At 48.3% G+C, this 20,148-nt stretch overlaps 1 long non-coding RNA gene across 1 annotated transcript; it reads left to right on the top strand.

Moving 5' to 3' along the window:
* The first annotated feature begins 1,043 nt into the window (after positions 1-1,043).
* On the top strand, positions 1,044-4,689 carry LOC143691898 (uncharacterized). Its single transcript, XR_013180554.1, has 3 exons — positions 1,044-1,385; positions 2,006-2,069; positions 3,564-4,689. It is a non-coding gene; the product is annotated as an uncharacterized LOC143691898 (long non-coding RNA).
* Positions 4,690-20,148: the final 15,459 nt, after the last annotated feature.

Raw genomic sequence — 20,148 nt, 5'->3', positions numbered from 1 at the left:
GGCGGTGCTGCCTAAGGTGCTTCCGCGCCCAGGAGCGAAGGAGCCGTTTGATCCCCTGGCGGGAGCGCCGCTCCCGGTGGCGGAGAACGGAGCGGTGGCTGTCAGTCCGAGACTCCAACTCCCGGCAGGCCCTGCGGCCGTAAAGCGCGGCGTCTGACGCAACGGCCGACGCGCCATATGAATGGCTGGCGGGCCGAGGCGGCCGCGTGCCGGGGGAGCGGGCTGGGCGCGGGGAGCTCCCGGCGCCTGTCCCACGCGGGACGGAGCCGCGGCAGCGACGCCGGAGGGGCGAAGCCTCCGTCCGGCCGCCCGCACGGAGCCGAGCGGCGCGGAAGGGGCGTCCGCCCGGTGCCTCGGCCTCGCTCAGCGGTCCCGGTGGCGGGGGCTGAGCTCGGGCGGGGCGCGCTGCCGCCCGCCGATGGCGGAGCGCCAGGCGGTGCTTTGCTGCCGCGGGCCGGGAGCTGCAGGAGCCGCCCCGGGCGAGCGGCGCCGGGCGCTGCCGCGGTCACTGTGCGGCGGCTGCCCTCGGGCTGGCGGAGGCGCGGGAGCCGCCGAGCTGCAGCCGTCTCCCTCGGGCCGCTGCCGCTGCTGCGGGCGGGGGCGGACGAGCGGCTGCGGAGGCGGCTCCGCGGCGTGCTCAGCCTTGCGAGCAGAGAGCGCTCGACATCGCTGGCATGACACGGCTGCTGAGTGCCTCAGTGCTCGTGGCTCTTTCTTCCACGCAAACAGATGGAGCGGCATCGCTGAGCAGTAAAACACAGCGATGGCCCGGAGAATGGCGAGCGCAAGGAGCGCCGGGCAGGATCCTTCTGATGGCACAGGTGCGATCGGCAAACTCAGCCCCTTGTGCCCCTGCCCTCCCGACCCCCAGGGGAAATGCTCTCCAGCCTCGAGCTGCTGAGAGACAAAACGTGTGATTTGACACTAGGGTCCGGAAAAGGTTTCCGTTTAGATTAGCAAATGCCTCCATTGTTCTCGGTTACATCCTAGGATCGGTTTTAGGCAGTGACTTTCTACCGCTTGTCGGATTTTCTTGTGCAATGGTAAGAAAATAGGCAGGTCTGATACTGGTTTCGCTTTTTTTCTACTTCATGTTCCATGAGCTGCTTTTATCCAAGCAATTGTTTTAAAGTTCTACTGTAGGCGTTTCTGGTTCACTTTTTTTTTTTTGTTTTTTTTCCTCTAAATCGGCAGTAAATATAGCTGAGTAAAATTACCTTGGTTTTCTTCCTTCTTAAATGTTTTTATTGATAATCCTATTTGAATATGCAGAACACGTGGGTATGTCCTGTAATATATCCTAGCTTTTCTTGTTTACAGGGTACTCAGGAAATATTTTTCCCTTCGAGTCCCACTGAAACATTCTCCGTGCAATCTCCGTTAAGGTCTGTGTTTACAAATAAGCCACCATCAGCTGAGATATTTGCCTGTGTACCTTTTCCTGTCATTCAGAGCTTGCGTTCTGTGGTTTTTATGATAAACCTATCAAACTTGCGAAACCGTTTTGCAAGTCTTGACCGTTGAAGGCAGCAAGAAGTGGTTTTAAAGCCTGTTCTTGAGCAGACGAAGGGAAAAAGTGTGAATTTGCTGCTGAACTTGTCCTTTTTCATTTGACTTGCCTTGAATTATTTAGGAAGAGAGAGCACTAGAAAAAAGAGAGAAATAGAATTGGTTCTTGAGCCCTCCTAAAATGCTCCCTGTGATTCCGTGTGGAGCCAAAGTGAAGGGTGATGGAACAGAGCCCCTGTGCTTTAGAAGGAAATCAATTTCAACCTGATCTCCACCCTGAGTCTCCCTAATTTCTGTTTCTAAAATGCAAACTCAGTTTAGGAAGTGTTGGGAGTTAGTATTTTGGGGAAGAAATGGCAGTTGCACAAACCGTTCCATTTCCCAGAGGCTCTGGGAAGGATTCATTTTGTAAGCGCTGTAACTGCCATCGGTTGGGGGTTCGGGGTTGGAATGTGCACTTGCCCTCCTATAAAGCACTCGTTCATTTGCATTTCAGTGCCAGGAGTCTGGAGAAACTGGAGAAGAGCCCAAGAGACATTTTTCATCCTGAGATACAAAAGGTAGGAAGTGACTTTTTTTGGTTTGGTTCTTTTTCTTTATGATTTCCTGGAAATAGAAGTAATTAAGTATAGATCCTACTGGTTTGTTTCTTCCAGTAGCTAATAAGAATAATAATAATAATCTAATACTACTTAAACTGTCTCTTTATCCATTGAACTGGCCATTTCAAATCCAAACTTCTAAACACCAATAAAACCATCATCCTTGTAGAATCTTTAATAGGAGGGGGCTAAAGATGCTGTTTTTGTTGACAGGATTTATTGGTTCTTGAAGGGCAAGAGGTGAGTACAAGCCTAACTACTTCTTGCTCACAGACCCGTCCGGTGAATGCGGCTTTGTATTTGGATGGGCTTTTGATGACTTCTAAATCAATTGCTCGTTACAGTAAAAAGAAGTCATGTTTTTTTGAACCTGACAGCAAAAATAACTTGAAGCACCAATTTAATAATAATTGATCACCCGTCTAAGTTAATGATTTTATGCTATACTATCAAAGTTTAAAGGTAAATTATTGTGTAGTAGGAGATGGTATAAAATGTATGTTCTAACGTGTAGGATGTATGCAAAGATTAGAGGAAACAAATTTTTATGTCTTCTGTTTGACTGTTTACCAAATAATATTTGGTTTTATTTTCCTGGGATCGGTGAATTTTAAATTTGGAGTCCTCTATGCTAAGGATGGTCAGCTTACAGGTGATGAAATGTTCAGTCATGGTGAGGTTTTCACCTTCTCCTTAATTGTTTTGCTCATCTGAAAAGAAAAAAAAAAAAAAAAAAAAAAAGGTATGTTTATTATTTGTTACCCCGTTCTGTCCGTTTCCTCAGTATTTGCTGGAGCTCTGCTTACCCAAGCTTTGGGTAAAACAAGCTTTGGGTTCCTTCTGTCCCACTGGGTGTTGCCCAGTTTGGTTGCATCTGGTGAAATTCAGCCTGAGCCCTTACAGAACCAGCTCAAACCAGGTGAGAGCCATTCGCAGCTCTCTCAGGACACCCGGAGGAGGATGGGTGACGTTTCTGAGCATCTGGCAAGTGCACTTCTATCAAAACTCGGCCTGTGCAATTTCTGGGGAAAACCCTTCTGTATCCTGAAGGGTTCCTCAAAGTCTGTTGAGGATCCGGTTAGCAGTTGCTCACCTGGATGGTTCCAGCTCCTCAAGCTAACACTTGTACTCTTGCCCTGTAGTTTAGATCTGTTGTAGTTTTGTTATTTTGCATGATTTTACGTCTTTGGACAGTAACGTGCATTTCACTCTTTGGAACCTCTCGGATCGTGCTTTGGTGCAGCACCACCTAATGGGACACTTGGCTGCTGTGCTGAAGGGCTTGGTTACTAGAATTGTAAATCCCGGAGAGTTTGTAAGTCTTCTGTCCCCAGGGAGGTGTCACGCTTTGTTCACCGTTGCTCTGTTTGTCGGGTGCTGCTTCTCGTCGGAGGTATTAACTTCAAACTGCCCTGTTCTTTTTTGAACTTTTTTTCCTGGTTCTCTCCGTAGGGCAGGGAAGGACTCTCGTATCCCGGTCGTCAGACTCAGCGCTGCCCGAGAAGATACAGAGACTGTAAAAATCATAAGAAGCAACTAGGACTGCAGAGGAAACAAACTGGAGAGAACAAAAGGTGATATTGTTCTCCTTAGCCTGGATTAGAAACATCCACTGCGCTTTGATGCCGGTGGCTGCCAGGGGCTCGTTAGGTCTCTTGAGGCAGGTGTAGGTGTTCACTTGTAGGTTCTATTTTTTGGCAAAGGACCACGAGAGAAGTTTATTTATAGATCCAAATAAACATTCATCTTATCTGAACATAACCTGTCATCCCCTTTCTGACATTAAGGACTCCTGTATAAATACTTGGGGGGGTTTTCTTTGTCGTTTCTGAATGGTTCCATTTTGCCGGCTACTTGAACGAGTCTGAGGGGGTTTAATTGCATACTGCTTCCTTGAAATTCTGTTGGTCTCTGCTTGGAACCCTTCTTGTACTGCTTAATGAAAGACTTCGGATGGTGTTTTCTTGCCTGTTTGTGTTTAAGGTCGTGCTCTGATGCATTTACAGAAGCCATGGCAGGAGAGAGTCAGCTGCTGGAGAAGAGGAGACAGTATTATCCCTGTGCAGCACGGAACTGTGCTACTGCTGTGTCATCAGCTGTGTCTGCACTGAAAGTAGCCACCTTCACTTGTAGGTAGCTCCTTGGTGCTTTAGGACACGCTGAGGGATTTATTCCTTTTGGGATCCACGATGAGAATTCCCAAGAGAGGTAGTAGTAATAAGGTCTGAGATTGGAAAAAAGCCTGTGTCCTTGGAATGTTGTTGTTGTCGTCAAAAGTTAATTTTTCCTTCTTTCTTAGCCAGTAGTCAGCTTTTTGCTTTATTTTTTGTGGTATCAGTATTTGATTGTTTAAAAAATTGCTTCAAAAGAACTGCAGTGGCTGGCCACCAGGACCTTGTTCCGATTTGCCTATTTGCTTGTAGCTAAAACCTTTCCATATTGTTTATCATTCTATTGAAGAAACTGCTGCCCAGTCAACTAAGAACTGAACATCTGTCTGTCTAGGACATGGGGAGAGGATTTAGGTCATGTCTTTGTTTCCAGAAAAAAGTTCCAGTGTAGTTTCTAACTAGAGGAAAAGGGGGGGGGGGGGGGGGGGGGGGGGTGAAGACGCGGGGCTCTGATGCCCCTGGGGGCACCCCGAGGTGCCCAGGAGAGGGAGCCCCACTGCGGTGCAGGAGCAGGTATGTTATCACGTACTAGAGAGCAAATTATAAATAGAAATATGAAAATTATAAATATAAAAATATTTTTTAGATCGTTAAAGAAAGCGGTTTTTTTAACTTGTCAATAGGCAGGGTTTTGATGATAAAAATGATAAATACAAAGAATATGAAGGTAGAAATCTAAGTCTAGAAAGATATCATAAATACATACAGATAAAGTTTAAAACTAGAAGAAAAAATCAGTTGCAGCAGTAGATACGATACATAATATAGATAATACTTTAAATACATGTCTAGAATTTTATAGATATTATAGATAATTATTAATAGATTGCATCAAAAGAAACGATAAATATAAATGTGAGTATAATTACACAAAGTATAAAAATATTTCGATACCGTTTAAAAGAAGGTGTTTTCGTGTATTTATTTGGTTAGAGATGGGGCTTTTGTTTGGATTAATAGACGTAGTCTAGAAATATAAATCTAACTGTAGAGAGATCCAATCGATAGAGGAGGCTATTTCTAAAAACACAACCGAACGCCGCCGCCTTCGGGGGAATCGCACGAGCTCGGCCGAAGCAAGGCGAGAGCGGCCGACCCTGAGGGCCTCGAGCGAACCGAGGCGAGGCTTCCGAGGCTGCCTGAAGCGAAGCGAGCCGAGCTCAGGCGAAGCGAGCCTGCTGCTCTCGTGCGCGCTGCTTAGCGCCAGTGCGCTCCCAGCCTAATGAGCTCCTGCCCGAGCCCGCGCTCCCGGTCGTGTCCGCGCCGTGGCCGGGCCACCCGCGGGACGCGGCAGCGGGAGAGCCCCGAGCCGGGCGAGCTGAACGGGAGGCGGCGGCGCTTGCCCGCCCGCCGTCGGGGAGCCGAGGCGAGGCGAGCGGAGCCGAAGAGGCGAATGCAGGCGCCAAGAGCCGAGTTGAGGCGCCAAGAGCCGACTCGAGCCGAGCGTCTCCGGAGCGAGCCGAGCTCCGCCGAGCGCCGCAGCATCCCGGGTAGGGCGAGGCGCCGGGCCGGGCTCGGGGTGCAGCCGGGGCTCTGGGAGGCTTCCCCGCCTGTCCCTCTCTCTAGCCCTCCTTCCTTCTCCCCGTCTTCGCCTTCTCTCGCTCCCTTTCCCCCATTCCCTCTCCCCCCGCAAAGCCGGCTCCTTCCTGTCCTGTCCCTAGCCCGCTACTCCCTTCTGTTCCCCCTGTCTCCTTCCTCTGCCCAGCCTCCGTGTACCCTCGTCCCGGGCTTTCCCTTCCCGTGCCGCTTTCCTGCACAGCCCGAGCTCCCTCGCCGCCCTTTGTCGTGCCCTGCTCTCGCTCCTCTCTTCCCGTGCCCCCTTTCCTTCTTTGCCCCGCAGCCGCGGGGCTCGGGCTGCCGGAGAATAAAGCCCCGAGGGCCGGAGCCCGGCGCCCCTGGGCCCTTGCGGGAGTCCCCGCGCGGGGCCGGAGGCTCTCGGCGGATCCCCCCGTGCCGCTCAAGCAGCGCGGCCGACAGCGCCGGAGCTGCGGCTTTGCCGGCATCGCGCTGAGAGCGGCCCCCGCTCCGTGCCGGGCCGTCCCCGCCGTCTGTGCCGCTCCCTCTCTCGCTGCCCCTGGCCCGTGACAGCGAGGCTGGGCAGGAACCTCAAGCCTTCTGGGGGCTGCCCCCCCTTTCTTGTTGCAGCAGAATCCCTTGCTGGGGCCATGCACGTGTGGGAAGGGCTTGGGGGAAGCGCTGCGCTGCTGTCCGGGGCAGTCGGATTCGTTCGGAGCCTTCTTTGGGGGTCAGGGAAAGGCGGGGTGAAGACTCGGGGCTCTGATGCCGTTGGGGGCACCCCAAGGTGCCCGGGAGAGGGAGCCCCACGGCGGTGCAGGAGCAGGTGGGGGGCGGGCGAGGGGCGGGGGTCACGCTGGGTGCCGTCCCCCGGAGGGACCCAAAGCTGCCACCAAATGCACAGGGAGGGGTGAGTGGGTGTAGGATGCTAAAACCTGGCAAGGCATTCGGTTTTCTAGGTATTGCTAAAGAATAGGAATTGGTCTCTAAACTCAGCTGGGGAGAAACCCTCTCTATGCACTCATTTGTTTACAGGAATGTAGAAGGTTCCGACTGGAGATGGGTAGTAGTTCTGAAGATATTGCCGTGAGGTTTTGATCTAGGAACGGACCGAGCTGTGCCCTGGAACCCTCAGAACAGCTGCAGGGGCTGAAGGCGATAGAAAGGGCTCTCTGGCACCTTTTGCCTCCGTTCTCTGCCAGCGCCCAAAGCGTGTCGCAGTCCCGGAAGAGGCGCTTGTCATCCCGAGAGCCAAAAGGAAGACGTGTAAAATCCCAGCTCTGCCTTGTGTTTCGTGTGGGTTTTTTACTTCGTATTGATGTCATTCCAGAGAGCAAGGAAAGAAGAAACGTGACCGGCTCCCACTATTACTGTGTGAAGGCTTTCTTGAAAGGCTGCTGTATTTCTATTGTCTTTTTCCACTCCAAGCTTGACTTTTGCCCTCGTTTTTCGAGCTCTGCTGCATTGGGTGTCCCAAGGAGGGCGGGGTTCCTCAGCAGGGCTCTTAGGAGGCGGCGCTGATTCTGCTTTTTCTGAAGGCGTCTCAAAGCGCGCTACCAGAATGACAGTTTTGTGCACTGGAAAGCTTTCCCTCAGTGCCATCAGCGCACGTCCGTGTCTGAATTGTGGAAGCAGACGGACTCAGAAAAGCCAGCACCCGGAGCAGATTTCTGTTGGCTCTGTGTCTGTGAGAAGCGGGCTGTGTGCTGGACGGGGAGAGGCGCTGTTGGAGAGCGGCATCAGCGCCAGGTGTGAGCTGTGAGGATGATGGGGGGCTCGGAGCAGCCCCAGGTGTGAGCTGTGAGGATGATGAGGGGCCGGCTCCTGCCGGGGGGGGGGGGGGTGCGAGGCTGTTTTAGGGGGAGGCTTCGCCTCAGCTGCCTTTTGCATGGAGCTGCTGAGTAGAGGGGTTCACGGGGGGGCTCCCGGGGCTGTCTCATGGAAGGACTGCGAGAGCTTCTCGCAGCGTCTGGGCGAACACCTGGATACGCGCTTGGATCCGCGGAGCATCGCTTCAAGGAGGTGCCGAGGGACGAATCTTTGCGCCGGGAAGCAGCAGCCGAACGGCTGAGGGCGTGTGGATTTGGAGCGGGGACTTTGGTCCTTTCCCTTTTCAATTGGATCTTGGCAGTCCCCCCTCCCCGCTTCCCCAGGAACAAAAAGGGAGCTTGTGAAGACAAAAGAAATGAAGGAGAGGCAAGCAGCTACTCTCCTAATATTGTCTGTGTTTGAACTAGGGGGGATCCGCTTTCGCTTGCGGTTCCAAGGATGTCGATTGAAGGAAAAGCTGCCTTTTCCCGGCTGTTAGGGGTATCCCAGGGGTGACAGGGAATCCCTGCGTTCCATTTGAACGGGAATGGGCAAAGTATTGTTGTCATCGGATGGCTTTGATTTGAAGGTAGCCAGCCCATTTTCATCATCCTAAGGTTTAAATGGAGGGGACAGCGCTGGTGTCCCTCCTTAGCAAGGGTTTGAATGGAGGTCAAAATCCCCCCTTGCACATGGCTTGAAGGATTTCATTGGAGGAAAGCCCCTTCTTTTCTGCTCTCCTAGGGGATGAACTTGAAGGGGAGAAGCCATTTCTTTGCCCTTGTTGAAGCGAGGTGAGCGCCGCCCGCGGCGTCAGTTTCGGGGTTGAGTTGCGGGAAGCCGCAGCTCTGGCGGCGTTTGCAGGGCTGCAGTCGGGCTGTGCCGCTGCATTTGAGGGCGCTTCTTGTGGCCGCGGCCCGGGCCGGAGCGTTGCCGCTCGGGAGCGCTGCCGGCCCGGGCCGGGCGGGTGCCGAGGCGCACGGGGAATTTGGCGCGGCAGCGGCGGAGCCGCTTTGCCGGTGCGAGCCGCCGTGCGGAGCCGAGGGCAGCTGGCGCCGGGCCGGCCAAGGGCGGCAGAGGCGGCGCGGGCGCTGCTGCGCCGGCCCGGCCGGTGCCGGCCGCTCTGTCCGCTCCGGGCGCGGGGCTCGGGCGCCGCCGGGGCCCCCCGGGCAGGGGGAGCGGGCGGGGGCGGGGGGGTCTCCGGGGCGGCGCCGCCCCTGCGCGCCGGAGCAGCCGCCGGAGGAGCCGCTTTGCCGCCGGGAGCCGCGCTCCGTCCGGGGCCGGCAGCGCGCGGTTGGGCTGCCGCAAGTTCTTGGGTGTCGTGGTTCGGAGGTGCTTTGTAGGGATCGATCGCACGGGTTTGTTCTGGTCGCAGTGGGTGTGCGCTAAGGGCTATGGCGTTCTTCCTGACCGGTACGGTTCTCGGTTCTTCGGGTGGTGACGATAAAGGTTTGGTTTGAATCGAGTTCCGTAGTCGGATATTTTTTTTGCCGGGCTATTCTGTTTTTAAAGGCGTGCAATGGTTTCTACGGGTCGTTGCGTGAAGCAGCGGCTCGGATTTTAATTCTGTCGCCGTGGCTTTTATTAGCGTGGGCGTGTAGCGTTTGTTTCGGTGGGTTCGAGGTGGCGTCGTGTCGTTAATAGCGGCGGGGTTTTTAAAATCTCTCTAATTGCGTTTGTGTTTCTCGTCTTCCAGGGCTTTTATTTCTTTGGTTTGTTTGATTGTAGTGTACGTTTTATTGTGACGGATCATTTGGGAGATCTTGTCAATGGTTACGTTTCTCTTTCGGCTTTGTGTTTATTTCTGGGTGGTATTTTTATTTTGATCGAATGAGGCTCTATGCGTTTATTCTTCAGTTGGGAATAATTTTTTTGAGGTAAATTAAAGTTGCTTTGGTTTGGGGGACTTTTGTTTTACAAATGTATTTTCTTTTGGTTTTTTTTGTTTTTTTGTTTTTTTTTTTCTTTTGGTTTCTTGTTGTCCTTTGACGTATTTGGTGGTTATTGATCAGTTTTATTTTTGGGAACGTGGGTATTTATATGGTGGGTCTTTTTAAGTTGGGTTTTTTTTTTTTTTTTGGGTAGTTATTTTCTTATTTTTTAGTGGTTGAGATTTTTTGGTTTTTTTCTATTTCGTTCATTAGTTCGCTTTCTAAAGTTCTTTTGACAGAGTATTGCTTATTCTTTGAGTTAGTGTAGATGTAGAATTTTGGTTAGTTTTTAAAATAACGTTCAGGGTCAGTGGCACTGATTGGAGTTGAGCGAGTTGGTTTGGGTTTTTTTAGAGGTTTTTGTGATTTGCTGCGTGTGTTTCTCAAGGGTTTTCTTTTCGTTTGGTTCCATTTTTCTGATGTGATGAGAACTGTTAGTGAAAAGAGTGTTGTGTGTTTTTTTCGCTGGCAGTCGTTTGGCTGGTGGAGGTATCTTGATGGTTTTGGAAGACATTGGTGGGAATTCGATGCTGTTTGTTTTGTCATTGCATTTAGGAATTGGATTTTAAATGTAAAATTCTAAGGATAGCTATCTTTAAACAAAACGAGTAGATGTGTAGAAATGGGAATAAACTTTCATTTTGATCTATTCGATCTCTATTTAAAATTTAACAGGTAACTTAAGTCATGATATATTCCAATAAGATATTGTATTTTTCAAAGAGCATTGTGTATGTTGATAGATATATCAATAGAGATGCTAAATATAAACACAGCTCAAAGGAAATTTTAAATCTAGAAATGTGTTGCGAATCTATGCAGATATATAGATCAAATTATTAAAGGATTGTAAATGTAAAGTTACATAAATCCATACAACACGTAATACAAGTGATACCGTATAGATCTTATGATGGTATATTATAGGAAACGGCTATAAATCTAGTACATCACTATGATATAATATCTAAAACATTATAGATATGGTAACTGTAAATACAACAACATTATTAAAAGTAGTTTAAAAGAAAGGATGGTTTTGTTTTTTACTTGGCAAAAGCAGGGGTTTTATTATAAAAACTACAAATACAAATGATAGAAAGGTAGAAATCTACTTGTAAAAAGATCTCATGAATACATCAAGATGGATATAAAAATTGAAAATATTAGAAAAAAGAAGTTGTAGCAGTAGATTTGGTACATGATAAAAATAATGATTTATCTCTATGATGTGAATAATAGATATGTGATATGTAATGATGAATGGAATGCATCAGTATAAACGGTGACTATAAAAGTGAATCTAATTATGCAAGCTCTAAATATAAAACTATTTCAATAGAGTTGAAAAGAAGGGTTTTTTGGTATTTGTTTGGTTAGAGATGGGATTTTTTTTGGAAGAATAAAAGTATGATAGAAATCTAAATGGAAGTCGAGAAATATACAGTCAATATATAATGATATTGCTAAAACCACAAAGTATGAATAAATACAGATAATAGGAATAGGCATAATAGATGGTATAAAGGACGTAACACATCACTGTCCGGTCTAAATATGCGTGTGAATAGAACTAGGAAAACTAGAACTATCAAATTTATTTCAAGAAGGCATGAAAGAAAGGGGGCTTATTTGGTTCTTGTTTGGTAAGAGGCAGGTTTCTGGCATTTATTTTTAGAGGAGTTTTTGGGGGGGATGGCCCCTGTTCTTTTTTGCCGCCTTGGCCGCCCGCAGGCCCAAGGCGCGCGGCGCCCCCGGCTGGGGTGGGCGGCAGTGCTGCCGCCTTGTGGGCAGAGCGCGGTACTGCAGCCCGCCGCCGCCGCCAGGCAGCCCTCTTGGGCGTGGCGCGTGGCGGAGTTTGTTTGACCTTCTGAAAATGGCGGCCAAAAGGGCGGGAAAGCGGAGGACCCCGGTGTGTCTATGCGGACTGCCTGCACGGAACACCGACGCCGGCGCAGCCCCGGCGGGATTTTCTCTTGCGTTTTAGGTGTACCCGACACGGGCTGTGTGGTCAGTGGCGCCGCGGGCGGGCGTATTTTGGCGTGTTTCTGACCGGCATGTGAGTAACCGCCTCTCTCGGCCGAGGGGTCCTCTCTCGGCCGCCATGTTGGGAGTGGCGCGTCGCCAATGTCGCGGGATTTTTTTTTTTTGACCTTCTCAAAATGGCGGCCAAAAGGGCGGGGATATCGCGGACCCGGGAGTCTGCCGCCCTGTGGCCAGAGCCCGGTACTGCAGCCCCCCGAGCCAGCGCCCTGCCCCTCGCCGCTGGCTGCCGGGGGCGGGGCAAGGGCGCGGCTGCCGAGCGAGGCAAGGGCGAGGGGCGGGAGCGAGGGGCGGGCGGGGCGGGAGCGAGGGGCGGGCGGGGCGGGCTCGGTAAATGGCCGGGAGGGGTGAAAGACGTTCAGGAGTGCAAAAGGGACACGATGGCTGAGAAGAATGGCCGGGGGGGGGGGCGGCCCGGCGGGGCCGCTTTCGGCGGGCGGCGGAGGCGCGGTCGTAGCGCTCCGCGGGCCGGGGGCAGCGAGCGGGGGCGGGCGAACGCCGTCGGAACGGAGCTGCACCCCCCCCCGAGCCCGCACACGCGCCTCTCCAGGAAGCGACGGCGGGCCGGAAAATCCCGGCGGGGCGGCGGCGCTGCCCGCCCTTTCTGCCGCCAGCTTTGCAAGGTAAGACCGTCCGCCCCGCCCCGCCCCGTCCCGCCGCCCTCCGGTGTCTGTAAACAGACGGACTCCCTCTGGCTTCCCACTTCTCCGTGCTGGAGAGTGGGAGAAAGGTCCGTGCTGCTTGCCGTGTCCTCGGTGGGCAGAGAGCTCTGACCTTGCCTTGCATGGGCTGCTGAGGATTGGATCCATGGGGATGTGCTTTGATGCATTTAGTGACCTTTACAGATTTCTTTCCCCGCTTTTTTCAGTTCCCAGAATCATGGAAGAATTCAGGTTGCAAGGGGCTCTAAAGATCACCTCATTCCAAGGCTGCTGCTGCCGTGGGCAGGGACGTGCTTCCATCGAGCAGCTTGCTCAGAGCCTCATCGCAGAGCACCGACGGGCCTTGAGCACTTGCAGCGGTGGGGCAGCCCCGGGACCTCTGAGCAACCTGTGCCCTGTGCCAGCCAGGTGCCAGAGGAGGAAGGAAGCCCTTCCCACCTGGAGCAGAGGCTGCGTAGCCTTGTGTCACCGAGCGTGTGAGACAGAAAGGCCCTTCCTTTCTGGAGGGGTAACAACACTCAAAGCTCTTTCTCGGGACAAGCAGAGCAATGGAAGGCCAAAGTAGCCTTCAGTTCTTCCAGCAGCTTTGGGAACAACTTGAAGGAGGAGCAGAGCTGGCCTGGTGCCTGCCATGGCTGTCTGTCTTCTTGGCTGAGGCTTTATAAATGAGGCGCTTTTCTGTAGTTCCTTTTCAGGCATGACGTGCAAGTTGCCCCTAGAAGTCCAAAGGCAGCTGTTTTCTTAGCAGAAGGAAGTCAGGAGGAGGCAAAGCCAGCAGCTAAGTCTGGATAAAAAACTTGGCTAACCTCTTTTCCCCCCCTCCTCCAAACAGGCAAGTGTGAAGCACTCAGCAGAGATCTGCCCAGGAAGAAAAGCAGAGCCAATCTCTGAGAAGAAGGGACGTGCGAGCTCTGGCGAGGACGGCTGCTCCCCCTGGCCTTGGTGTGGGACCTCCTGAGCTGCCATTCCTGTGGTGGGAGTGTTTCTCCTCTCCTCCAGCCAAGCCAGAGACCGCCTAGGGAGGAAGCAGGTAAGGTTGAAGTACCGAGGTCTCCCAGGTAAGAAGTGACACGGCAAAAGGAAATGGCCTCAACTTGCAGCAGGGAAGGCTTAGATTGGATTGGAGGGAAAATTTCTTCCCTGAAAGGGTGCTGAGGCGTAGGAGCAGGCTGCCCAGGAAAGTCCCCATGCCTGGAGACATGTCAAGGATGTCAAGATGTGGTGTTTAGGGACCTGACTTGGGGGGGCAGCAGCTGGGCTCGATGTCCTTAGAAGGCTTTTCCAACCGCAAGGATCCTACGGATCCTATGGTTCTGGAAAGCCTTGACCCCTCTGGCTCTAGCACAGCACCTGGATGCTGACAAAATGAGGCTGGTCCTAGAGCCTGGAGGTCCCTGTGCCACAGGGAGAGGACAAGCCGGTGTCACCTGCAGGGAGGGTCTCGTCCCCAGAGAGCCGTCAGTGACTCCGTCCCTGCCCGGGGCTCTGGGTGCGCCCTCGGGGGGCGGGGGACGACACCTGCCCTCAGGTGTCCCTCTGGGCACCTGGGAAGGGAACCAGGTCCATCCGTGCGGCAGCTCCAGGGCTTGCAGGCTTTGGGGCTTTGCAGCTGTGTGCCTTGTCACAAGGTGGCAGGGACGTGACACTGCCTGGCAACGCTGCTGGCCTCGGATCCTTGCTGCTCTCATCCTTATCCCATATGGATTTAGCAGCAATCTTCTGTCTTTGCTTTCAAACTGTCCTTGGGAGAGTTCCAAGAGAGGGTCATTAGTTATTTCAAAGCCTACATCTTTTACCTCTTGGCACTGAAGAGAAAAGACACAAACCTGCTTTGCATCCTTCTGCCTGGAAGTCATTGTGACACACAGGGAAGGGAGGAAGGGGCTGGCCGGGGTCAGCCTCTGCTGAGCCTCAGCTCTGGCTGCTCCTGCTCACAGGGTAAAGCCAAAAGCTGTCGTGATCAAAAACGCAGGCCGCCCTTCTGACCTGAGTCACAGGGGCCGTTTCTTCTGAATGAATCAAGGTGGGAAATCATTCTTGGAGCTTCAGAAGAAAAAAAACCCCAGAACCGTAGGTACGTTTGTAAGAGTGGGTATGTACGTACATTTCCTTCGATGAAGAAGAAAATCTTAGAAATATCATGTCACGTCTGGCTTCCTAGAGAAGATCCTGACCTCTGGGCTTCTGAAAGCAAATGGCTGTGCATTTATAGGAGCGTTTCCCTTCTTTTTATGTGCCTCCCCCAGTCATCTTCTACCCTTGCCCACGGCAAGGAGAGCGCGGTGATTTGGCTGCTCCGCTCTGCCGAGGTTGTTGCAGGCTGTGTAGCAGGGAGTGAGGCCTTTTGTGGCTGCTCATCAGACATTTTCCTACAGCCTTCTCCCTGCAATGGTAAAATGAGACTTGTGTTAGCGAGCAGTCAAGTAGAGCAGGTAACATTAGAAAAGAATTGTTTCTGAGCTGCTGTTCACTAGCACGTGTTTCCCCTTTCCGGCAGAGCGCGCATCATTGCGGGCTTGGGATCGATTGAAATGCGCTAAGGAAACCAGCTCTGGGGAGGGAGGGAGGGAGGGAGGGAAATGCTCTCTTAACATGTGCCAATTCTTCTGTCAAACTCATCAGGGCAGGACAGCGTTCAGACTGAAAGTGTAAGAAGATGTGGAGGGAGACAGAGAATCTGACAGGAGCACCGGACTCACAAGTGCACGAATTTTGCTTTTGGCTTGGATTCAAACGCAGAAGTTGTAAGGAATTTGGGAAGGAGAAGGGACATTTCAGAAGGAGAAGAAGAAAAAGAAGTTGTTGTTGTTGTTACAGCCCTGGCAAAATCTTTGGTTCTAGCTAATAAAGGAAGCTAGTTGAAATAAAAAAAAAAAGAAAAAAAAGTGGTTTTTTTTTTTCCTTCGCTGTTGTATTCGTTGGTGGTTCGTTATATGGTGTGTTGTTTTATTTCTTGGTCTTATTACCTCTGTGTAAATAGTTTTTTTGAGTGAAGCTAACTTTCTGGACGGGTTGGTTTGTATTTGAGGTAGGATAAATTTCAAGAGGTTTCTTTCCTAGACTTCTGACAGGTATTCCTGGGATTTTGGTTTTGTTTACTGTGTGTATCAACAGAGAGATTTGGTAGGGCCAGCTGGGCTGCTGGAGTTTTGGGTGTTAATTTATGAGATGGCTTTTGTTCAATGCAGTTTTGAATTGTTGAAAGGGTTTTTAATGTAGTGGTTTTAAGGCGGTCTTTAAGAATTGTTTGTATCGTTTCACGTTGTTTGTAGTCGGTGTACGATCAGGGATATGGTGGAACTTCTTGAACGTTCTGGTTTTAGCGTTCCTAAGTTCCGATTTCTTTCTGCTTTGCTGTTTTGTTTCTGGTTTTCTTTTGGGGGACAGGGGCGTTTGTAGACGGTGGGTTTCTAGAGGCAATGTGTCTTTCAATTTGGGTAGTGATATTTCTTAGTATTTTAATAGTTTCGATTTTTTTTATTTTCATGCTTTTAATGAGTTGTTTTAAAATTTGGAAGATAACCTTTCTAGATGATTGGTTATTATTTGTGAGTTAGCCTCAAGGTAGAGCTTTGGGGGCTTTTTTTAGTAATGTTTAGGGTCAGTTGTAGGGTTTTGAGTTTAGTGAGTTGGTTGGATTTAATTTTTCACGGGTGTTTGTTTTGACTAGCAGTTCTGTCATTTTCCATGTGTATCTGAGTTTTTTGGGGTTTTGAGCCATTGGTTGAGGAGGAAGTTTATGATGAGAATGTACGGAGCTTTTGGGCTAGTTATAGTGGGATTTCAAATGTCTTGACAGTTCGGTTGATTTGAGTTTTTCTTAGGGTTAAATGTTGTGGGGTCTTTGTTCTGTTAGTCCTAGAAATAGGTTTGGTTTGGATACGCTGCGATGGGATGAGCGTGGGCTGCGTACCGGTGCTGCCGAAGGCGCGGTATTTGTGTGGTTCTGATGCGTTGGGTTAATGAATTGATACGGTCTAATATATAGATTAATTAAAGTAGAAATAAATATCAATATAAAAACAAATATAAAATGATAGTGGTAAACATAAATATAGAAAACAAATAGATAAACACATAAAACTATACTATATAGTATATTATTGTAACAGATGCTAATCTATAGAAACGATAGTCTATTATATATGTATACAAAGATATATAAAGATCGGTTGTAAATATAAAAATATTTAGATAGAGTTAAAAGGAATTGGGGATTTTTTGGGATTTTTTTTATTAGGTTATAGGCTGGGGTTTTTTTTCTAGATAGAAATAATATAAAAATAAAAATCCAGATCTCCAAATATATAACGCGTATACCGATCTCTCTAAATATTGAATATAAAGAAATAGAAGTAAAAGAATATCTAGGATATAAAAATACTATATATCTATTATTCTATTAAAAGGTATTCTCTCTAGTATGTATAATACCTACAAATGTAATAAATAAAAATTATAAAAGTAAATGTGAAGAGAATGATGAAAAATGAGATGATTTTTAGAGTTTTAAATATGGTTTAGATAAAGGGGTGTCTTTGGTTTTTGTTTGGTTAGAGGCAGGGGTTTTATTTGAAAGAATAGAAGTATTATAGAAATGTGAATCTTAAGATAGAAATCTATCATAAGTCTAGAAAGAGAAATGACGAAACTATGGATAGAAATTGAAATCTAAATCTATGTCAGTAATATGAAGAGTTGTAGTATAGAATAGAAATGACCTTATGTGGCAATATAAATGAGAAATGGGAATAGAAATAGAAGAAGATGTAAATATAGTTGGAAAGAAAGGGATTTTTTTGGCTTTTGTTTGAGTAGAGGCAGGGGTTTTATTTGAAATAACACAAGTGTTCCAGAAGTGAAAATCTGAAGGCAGAAATAGATAATCAATGAATCAAAATACGTATAAAAATATAGAAATAAGTCCTCGGAATAGATGGAATATAGAATATCAATTGATTTATAAATTGACATTGATAAAGAGAAATGGATCAGTAAGCAATACACATTATAAATAGAAATGTGACTATCAATAGGAAAACCTAGGGGTAAAATCTATTCAAATATTGTCTAAAAGAAAGGGTTGGGGTTTTTTGGGCTCTTCTTGGGTTAGAGGCAGGGTTTTTATTTGAAATAATATGAACATAGATATTACTCTTACCTGTTTCTAAATATTGAGATAGATAATCAAGATATAAATATAAAACCTAAGGAAATAGAAATAATAGGAAGGGATGTAATATAGAATACAAATAAGAGTATACATTGATATACAGTTTAAATGTCAATGTGAACATGAACCTGAAAGATACAATTTTAAAAAAGATTGAAATAGAGTTGAAAAGAAAGGGGTTCTTTTTGGCTTGAATTTGGGTAGAGGCAGGGGTTTTATTTTAAATAATGGAAGAGTTACAGAAGTAAAAATCCTAACACAGAAATATAGATGAAATATAGAAAGATAGGAATAAAAAGATGTCAATAAATAGAAGAAATAGGAACAGATGTAAAATAGAATATAAACTTATAAAAAATCGGAAATTATAAATGTAAAAATAAACATTACACATCAATATACATTTGAAATATAAATGTGGATATAAAGATGAAAAAAAAAAAATTTTTTTACAAATTTAAATGCAGTCGAAATTAAAGGGGGTTCTTTTTGGCTTTTATCCGGGTAGGGGCAGGGGAATTATTTTAAATAATGTAAACGTTACAGAAGCAAAAATCCTAACAAATATATACTTACTATGTAAAAATATGTATAAAAATAGAGAAATAAATTTAAGTACTAGGGAGAGATGTAATATAGAATAGAAATTTATTTATAAATAGAAATGTATAAATATACATCAATACGCATTATAAATAGAAAGGTGAATATTAATATGAAAAACTATTTTAAAAAATATTTACGTATTTTTTAAAAGAAATTGTTGGGTTTGGGTTTGGTTTGGTGTTTTTGGTTTTTTTTTTTTTATCCTATTAGGTTAGAGGCAGGAGGATTTTTTTCTTCTTCCTGGTTGTTTTGGGGCATTTATTTCAGAGCAGCTTCTGGGGGGGATCGCCCCTGTTCCTTTTTGCCGCCTTGGCCGCCCGCAGGCCCAAGGCGCGCGGCGCCCCCGGCTGGGGTGGGCGGCAGTGCTGCCGCCTTGTGGGCAGAGCGCGGTACTGCAGCCCGGCGCCGCCGCCAGGCAGCCCTCTTGGGCGTGGCGCGTGGCGGAGTTTGTTTGACCTTCTCAAAAGGGCGGAAGAACGGAGGGCCCCCGGCGGTGTGTCTATCCGGAATGCCTGCACGGAACACCGATGCCGGCGCGGCCCCGACGAGCTTTTCTGTGGCGTTTCAATTGCGATGATGGCATTCCGATTCGCCTGCAGGGTTCGGCGTCGCGGGAAATCGTTTCTAGGGCTCGAGGTGGGTGTCGGCATTTTGATCAGGCAGCTGGCAAAACGGCTACGCCTTGGGGTCTTTCCAAGGGGCGCTGGGGGCGGGGCCGGGGCGGGGCGCCGTGTCGACGAGGTGACGTCATTCGGCGGCACTCTGCCTGCAGTTCGCCCATGCAGACGGCAGGGGGCGCTGTGCCGGCAGTGCGCCCATGCAGGCGGCAAAGGGCGCTGTGCCTGCAGTGCGCCCATGAAGACGGCAGGGGGCGCTGTATAAATAGAGTATTAAGTATAAACTATCTAGAAGAAGAAATAAAAGCTCGATGTCACCTGCAGCTGTAGAAAATTTCAGGCTCCCATGGAGGAAATAGTTTTCCTAAAATCATTACCGTTTTGGGGTTTTTTGCACTCCCCGGTAGCCTGAACGTTTCTACTGCTGCTTTTTTATCCTAAAGCCAGAATGGAAATCCCAGATTAGAAATACAGGGAAAGAAAGAGAGAAAGAAAGAAAGAGAGAGAGAGAAAGAGAGAAAGAGAGAAAGAAAGAAGGAAAGAAAGAAGGAAAGAAAGAGACAGAGAGAAAGAAAGAAAGAGAGAGAGAGAAAGAAAGAGAGAGAGAGAGACAGAAAGCGAGACAGAGAGAAAGAAAGAAAGAGAGAGAGAAAGAAAGAAAGAGAGACAGAGAGAGACAGAGAGAAAGAAAGAGAGAGACAGAGAGAAAGAAAGAAAGAAAGAGAGACAGAGAGAGAGAGAGACAGAAAGAGAGAGAGAAAGAGAGAAAGAAAGAAAGAGAGACAGAGAGAGAGAGACAGAGAGACAGTGAGAACGAAAGAAAGAGAAAGAGAGAAAGAAAGAGAGACAGAGAGAGAGAGACAGAAAGAGAGACAGTGAGAACGAAAGAGAGAGAGAGAAAGAGAGAAAGAAAGAGAGACAGAGAGAGAGAGACAGAAAGAGAGACAGTGAGAACGAAAGAGAGAGAGAGAAAGAGAGAAAGAAAGAAAGAGAGACAGAGAGAGAGAGACAGAAAGAGAGACAGTGAGAACGAAAGAGAGAGAGAGAAAGAGAGAAAGAAAGAGAGACAGAGAGAGAGAGACAGAAAGAGAGACAGTGAGAACGAAAGAGAGAGAGAGAAAGAGAGAAAGAAAGAGAGACAGAGAGAGAGAGACAGAAAGAGAGACAGTGAGAACGAAAGAGAGAGAGAGAAAGAGAGAAAGAAAGAAAGAGAGACAGAGAGAGAGAGACAGAAAGAGAGACAGTGAGAATGAAAGAGAGAGAGAGAAATAGAGAAGGAAAGAAAGAGAGACAGAGAGAGAGACAGAAAGAGAGACAGTGAGAACGAAAGAGAGAGAGAGAAAGAGAGAAGGAAAGAAAGAGACACAGAGAGAGAGAGACAGAAAGAGAGACAGTGAGAACGAAAGAGAGAGAGAGAAAGAGAGAAGGAAAGAAAGAGACACAGAGAGAGAGAGACAGAAAGAGAGACAGTGAGAACGAAAGAGAGAGAGAGAAAGAGAGAAGGAAAGAA

This window comes from Agelaius phoeniceus, unplaced genomic scaffold (assembly GCF_051311805.1).
Source record: "Agelaius phoeniceus isolate bAgePho1 unplaced genomic scaffold, bAgePho1.hap1 Scaffold_184, whole genome shotgun sequence".
NCBI lineage: Eukaryota > Metazoa > Chordata > Aves > Passeriformes > Icteridae > Agelaius > Agelaius phoeniceus.
This window is presented reverse-complemented; position numbering and strand designations above follow the sequence as displayed.